The sequence below is a fragment of the Eucyclogobius newberryi genome, unplaced genomic scaffold (genome assembly GCF_026437365.1).
Source record: "Eucyclogobius newberryi isolate DKJ021-1_F unplaced genomic scaffold, fEucNew1.0.hap1 SCAF_8, whole genome shotgun sequence".
NCBI lineage: Eukaryota > Metazoa > Chordata > Actinopteri > Gobiiformes > Gobiidae > Eucyclogobius > Eucyclogobius newberryi.
The window spans coordinates 11792860-11799017 of NW_027316500.1; the positions used below are offsets into that span (position 1 = coordinate 11792860).

Below are 6158 nucleotides of genomic sequence, written 5' to 3' on the forward strand. Positions count from 1 at the left end.
CTGTATGTCAAATGCTGCCCTCTTGTGTTTAAAGATAGTAGTGAATCGTTTAAAATGAGAGCCTTCATCTATATCATTGTTTGATATCCATAACATCTGCCAATCTAAAATGGCCCCTACAACCTGTACAACACGTTTTAGAAAGTCTGTGAGGCAAAACCACGTGCCTTGGGGATTATAACATGTTAAACAGTTTTGAGGGTTCTGGTGATACTGGTGATACTAGTTTGGCTTGAGGTTGTTTAAATGCTAATGTTTCATTTGTTTCCACTGTCATGCACTGAGAAATGATTCCGACTTTAAAACAGACAAACAGAGAAATTAATGCACTGCTGGCCTACAGCAACATATTAAAAGAGCAGAAAATAATTAACGGTTATAAATGTATGAGATGTTTACATCCTCTGAACGTACCATCAAATAAATAAGTTGATATGGCCTTCAAAGAAATGTGGAACAGTAACATGAAAAACTAACACACTTACGCGTCTAACTTTGTACTGACTGCTTTACTTTTAGTTCTACTTATATTACTATTGCACACGCTTTTTTTGCCCGCTCCGCTTGCTATCGCTGCTTTCCTTATTTATTTTGCTTTTTAATCAGTTTTTGTCTTCCAAACATTTTTGCTTTAGACTTTTTCAAGTAAACCAAGGATTTTAAGAACATTTTTCCAGTTTTAACAACATATCTGACGCCAGCGACATGTCCGGGAGAAGAAGTGAGAAAGACTGTGAACGCTGTCGGAAATATCAACAAGAAATTAATGAGCTGAAAACACTGATATTTGTTTTGGAATCTGAAAAAGTTCTTCACGATACCATTCCTGTGTCAACCGACGGTAAGAAAAGCACACTTTTTACAAGAAAAACTGCTACTTTCAACCTAAACCGCAGTGACTCTGTGTCGTTTCCAAAACTGTCTAAAAACCAGAAAGACCAGGCTGTTTCTTGGAACAAACTTGGAGCAAAGCCTAAACGATACAAAGATAACGTGAAGTCACCTAAAATACAGCTCACCAACAGATTTTTACCACTTTCAGAGATGGAATTAAATGAAAAAAGGAAAGATGACGTGGCCAAAATACAGCGAGGAGGATCTATGCCAAAAGCCAAGGTCACGGAGATTGTTTTAGTTGGGGACGGCGCGATAAGTCACATGACGCATGAAAAGATAAACACACATTCTTTTCCAAGCGCCACTGTTTCTGAGATAACGTCACTCCTTCCAAATATTATGGCTAAGCATGGAGGAGCTAAACAGCTGATTGTGCACGTGGGTGCAGTGGACATGCGGCGGGAACAGACTGAAGTTTTGAAAAAAGACTTCTTGAAGTTATTCGACGTGCTTTATAAAATGGAAATCAAAACATTCATAAGTGGACCTCTTCCAAACATCGACAGGAGGATAAACAAGTTTAGCCGGCTTCTTCAGCTGAACACATGGCTGTCCAAAGAGTGTTCCCCGAGAGGACTACACTATATTGAGAACTTCTATCTATTCTGGAAACGAGAGGACCTGTTTAAGAGAAATGGCCCCCACCTATGCAGAGGTGGAGTGAGGGTGCTGACAGAGAACCTGCTCCACGCTCTGAGGCATTGGACTGGGCCTGGACAGGGTCCTGAGCAGATAGTTAGAGAAGAGAGGAATGAGAGAAGAATTCCTGCTCCCTCAGCCAGAGACCGAGCCAATGTTTCAACATCAAAAGCACCACAACCTCAGCCTCCACCAAAGGATTCATCAGCAGCTGCTCCACCACCACCAGCAAAGGATTCAGCTCCAGCTGCTCCACATTCACCTCCACCGCCTCCAGCAAAGGAACAATATTCAAAGGCCTTGGACCCATCTGTGACAAGCCCAACAACATCCCTGTCATCGCCCCTGCCTTCACACCAGCCCTGGGTTCCCCCTGCAACATCTACTCCCACTAAAGATTCATCATTCTCCTTCTCATCTCCACTCTCACCCATGGGCCTTCCCAGCCATTTTGAAAGTCTGATCAAATCAGGCATTAAGATGGCTCCACTCACGCCCAATATAGCAAGGGCTATGCCGACTACACCAACAAAAGCCCCACCACCCATCCCCCCTCGCCTCTCACCTGGTCCCAAACTCTCCTTGGCTACAAAAGCCCCACCACCCATCCAACCTCGCCTTTCACCTGGTATCTCCCATAGCTAGGATGCACTGGGTCTCAGCGTTGCCGGGACTTATTGTCACATTAAAAATCAAACCAACCCGGGGCCCTATGTAAAAAGAGCCCCCCCTAGTGCTATTTCTGTAGTCACATCATCACACAGATGGAAAAACAAAATGCGAGTCAGGCCCAATCTGAGAAATGTGATTCATATTCCCTGTGAAAAGATAAAGCCCAGTCCCACTGAAACTAGTCTGAAACTTGCTGTGCTAAATGTCAGATCCTTATGTAACAAATCTCTCTTAATTAATAATTTTATTTCTTCTTATAATCTTGATTTTATGTTTTTAACTGAAACATGGCTTGACAAAAACACAGGAAATGTAGTTCTGATAGAATCTGCTCCACCCAACTTTAAATTTGAATCTGAAACACGAGAAAACAAAAAAGGGGGTGGAGTCTGTGCTGTCTTTAGAGATGAAATAATTACCCGCAGGTTGTCTTTTGGGGTGTTTTCATCATTTGAGTATGTATCCTTTAAAATGGAGCTAAAACGGTCTCCATCCATTCTCTTCATTGTTTTATACAAGCCTCCCCAGCACTGCCAAAGTTTTATTGATGATTTTACTGAGATGCTTTCAGTCATATGCACAGACTTTGATGGTTTGGTCATTACAGGTGATTTCAATGTGCATGTTGATAATATTTGTGACAGAAACGCTAAAGAGCTTGATGCTGTCCTTGAAACCTTCAGTCTTACTCAGCATGTGAGAGGCCCCACCCACAGCAAAGGACACACTCTAGATCTCATAATTACAAAGGGGGTAAATGTTTCAAATGTTAATGTGATCGATGTTGCTCTGTCTGATCATTTCTGTGTCTTCTTTGACCTGTCTGTTTCTCCCCAACCTCCGGTTGGTCCTGCAGTTGTTCAGAGGAGACACATAAGTGATGGCACAGGTGCACTGTTTATGGAAATGATAAACTTTGAAAATGTCTCATGTTCTAATGTAAATGATTTGTTGAACTCTGTTACATCTAGTGTTTTGAATGTTCTGGACACCATCGCCCCTATAAAGGCTAAAATGGTTAAAAATAAGCAGAAGGCGCCGTGGAGAAATGATGATTCGGTCAGGGCACAGAAAAGGGAGTGCCGCAGGGCCGAACGGAAATGGCGCAAGTCAAAGCTCCAGGTTCAAAAAGAGATTTACAAAGAAAAGCTGAACATGTACAACCTAATCTTATGTAGAACTAGGGAAAGATATTTTTCTGAAATAATTGGAAGCTGCAGTAACAACTCGCGTGTCCTGTTTGCCACAGTAAACAGATTAACAAACCCTCCAGCTCAGCTGCCGTTAGAACTCATTTCCACATCCAAGTGTAATGAGTTTGCATTATTCTTTAATGACAAAGTTCAGGGCATTAAAAATGCTATAAATCCCACAATGCAAAAAATTACCCTAAAACCACCAAGACACTTAGAGCTAACTCACTTTGCACCAGTAACTGACAAAACTGTCCATGAGATCATCACCAGTCTGAGTTCATCTACATGCTGCCTTGATGTGTTACCCACCAGATTTCTAAAGTCTGTGCTGAACAGTTTGTTAGCACCATTCACTCACATAGTTAACATGTCGCTTCAATCTGGAACATTCCCAATGTCTTTGAAAACTGCGGTCATAAAGCCTCTCCTAAAGAAGAGCAGTCTTGATGCCGCAGTACTGAGTCATTACCGGCCCATCTCTAATCTGCCATTTTTGGGCAAATTCCTTGAAAAGGTTGTTTACCAACAGCTCACAGATTTCCTCTTAATAAACAACTCATTTGATGTTTTTCAGTCAGGTTTTAGACCTCATCACAGCACTGAGACTGCTCTTGTCAAGGTGACAAATGACATCCGCCTGAACACTGACACGGGCAAAGCCTCAGTCTTAATTCTGTTAGATCTGAGTGCTGCTTTTGACACTGTTGATCATGGGATCCTCTTACAGAGACTAGAGGACTGGGTGGGCATCACTGGCACTGCCCTAAACTGGTTAAGGTCCTATCTGGAAGACAGGAAGTACTTTGTTGAAATTGGTAGCTGTGTCTCAGACCACATGACCCTGACCTGTGGAGTGCCCCAAGGGTCAGTCCTGGGTCCCCTTCTGTTCAACCTCTACATGCTGCCGTTGGGTCAGTTGATACGCAGTGAAAATGTGTTTATCACAATTATGCAGACGACACTCAGATCTATGTTTCACTATCGGCAGGTGACTATGGACCAGTAGATTCACTCTGTCACTGCATCCAACAGATCAGTTTGTGGATGCAAAACAACTTTCTCCAGCTGAACTCAGACAAGACTGAAATAATCGTTTTTGGCCCACAGAAACAAAGAGAAAGTGTTAGCGGTCACCTCCAGAGTCTCGCTCTAAAACCTACAAACCAAATTAGAAATCTGGGGGTAATAATGGACTCAGACTTGAACTTTAATAGCCACGTCAAATCAATAACATCAGCAGCTTTTTACCATCTAAAAAACATTGCCAAAATAAAAAATATAGTGTCAAAACCAGATTTAGAGAGACTTATCCATGCGTTTGTCTCCAGTAGATTAGACTACTGTAACGGCCTGCTCACTGGCCTCTCCAAACGAGTTGTAAAACAGCTGCAGTACATCCAGAACGCTGCTGCTCGGGTCCTGACCAGAACCAGGAAGTATGATCACATTAGTCCTGTTCTCAGGTCTCTGCACTGGCTCCCTGTGGCTCAGAGAATAGACTTTAAAGCAGCTCTGCTTGTGTACAAGTCTCTCCATGGCCTAGCACCAAAGTACATCTTGGATATGTTAGTGCCATATGAACCATCTCGGACTCTGAGGACCTCAGGGACCGGCCTCCTGCTGGTGCCCAGAGTCAGGACAAAACATGGGGAATCTGCGTTTCAGTTTTATGCAGCTAAAATCTGGAACAGTCTTCCTGAAGATGTGAGACAGGCTTCAACTCTGACAATGTTCAAATCTAAGCTAAAAACAGTTTTGTTTAGCTGCGCATATGACTGAAAGGATTTTTTCTTTGCACTCTTCTCTTTTGTTTGTGATTTTATTAGTTTAGAAAATCAGTTGGATTGATAATTTTTAATTTAGTTAATTTTATTGTATTTCTGTTTCTGTCATTTCTTTGTGATTTGAATGCATTTTTCCTGCTGTGAAGCACTTTGAATTGCCTTGTGTATGAAATGTGCTCTACAAATAAACTTGCCTTGCCTTGCCTATTTTTGGTAATTTTCTGTTAGTTTCTCCAATTATACTTCTGCCTTCCATGTACAAATGAATAATCTGGCAAAAGATTTAGGACACTGCCTGACCCCACACTCTTGGGATGAGTACTGGAGGAATACATTGACTTTGATCCCCTTTTATTTGTAAACACGAGATAAAATACTTACTGAAACACTAATCAAATGTTAAAGATAATGTGTTACCTAATTTACACATATTTCACACACGCACACATGCACGCACACACACACACACGCACACGCACACACACACACACACGCACACGCACGCGCACGCACACGCACACACACAGAGAGAGAGAGAGAGAGAGAGAGAGAGAGAGAGAGAGAGAGAGAGAGAGAGAGAGAGAAGGAGCACAGCATGACCGGAAGTGAGGGCTAATTGAACATTTATTGTAAATCAAGTGGTTGTAATCCCTCATCATCCAGGAGTGTTCAGCATTTGAACAGAATGTGTGAGGAACTGGCTGCTCAGGTAACCAGATCACCAAAGCAAGTTCCTATGTTTGTGAAACATGTTCATTGACAATGGCAATGGCAATCAGAATCAGAAAGGCTTTCTGGTTCTGGTTCTGATTCTGATTCTGATTCTGATGTTCAAAGCCCATGGAATCAAGCGGGAATGTCTGCATCGTCTACAAACTACCACTAGAGGCCGACAGAGTTCAAGCAATAAATGTGACCCTCCTTTGCGCAACAAGTACGTTGTATGTTCTAAAATAAAAGCAGAAATGGC

At 42.3% G+C, this 6158-nt stretch overlaps 1 protein-coding gene across 1 annotated transcript in view; it reads right to left on the minus strand.

Moving 5' to 3' along the window:
* The window catches only part of oit3 (oncoprotein induced transcript 3), a 187816-nt gene that overhangs the window by 11513 nt on the left and 170145 nt on the right, over positions 1-6158 (minus strand). The window lies entirely within an intron of this gene.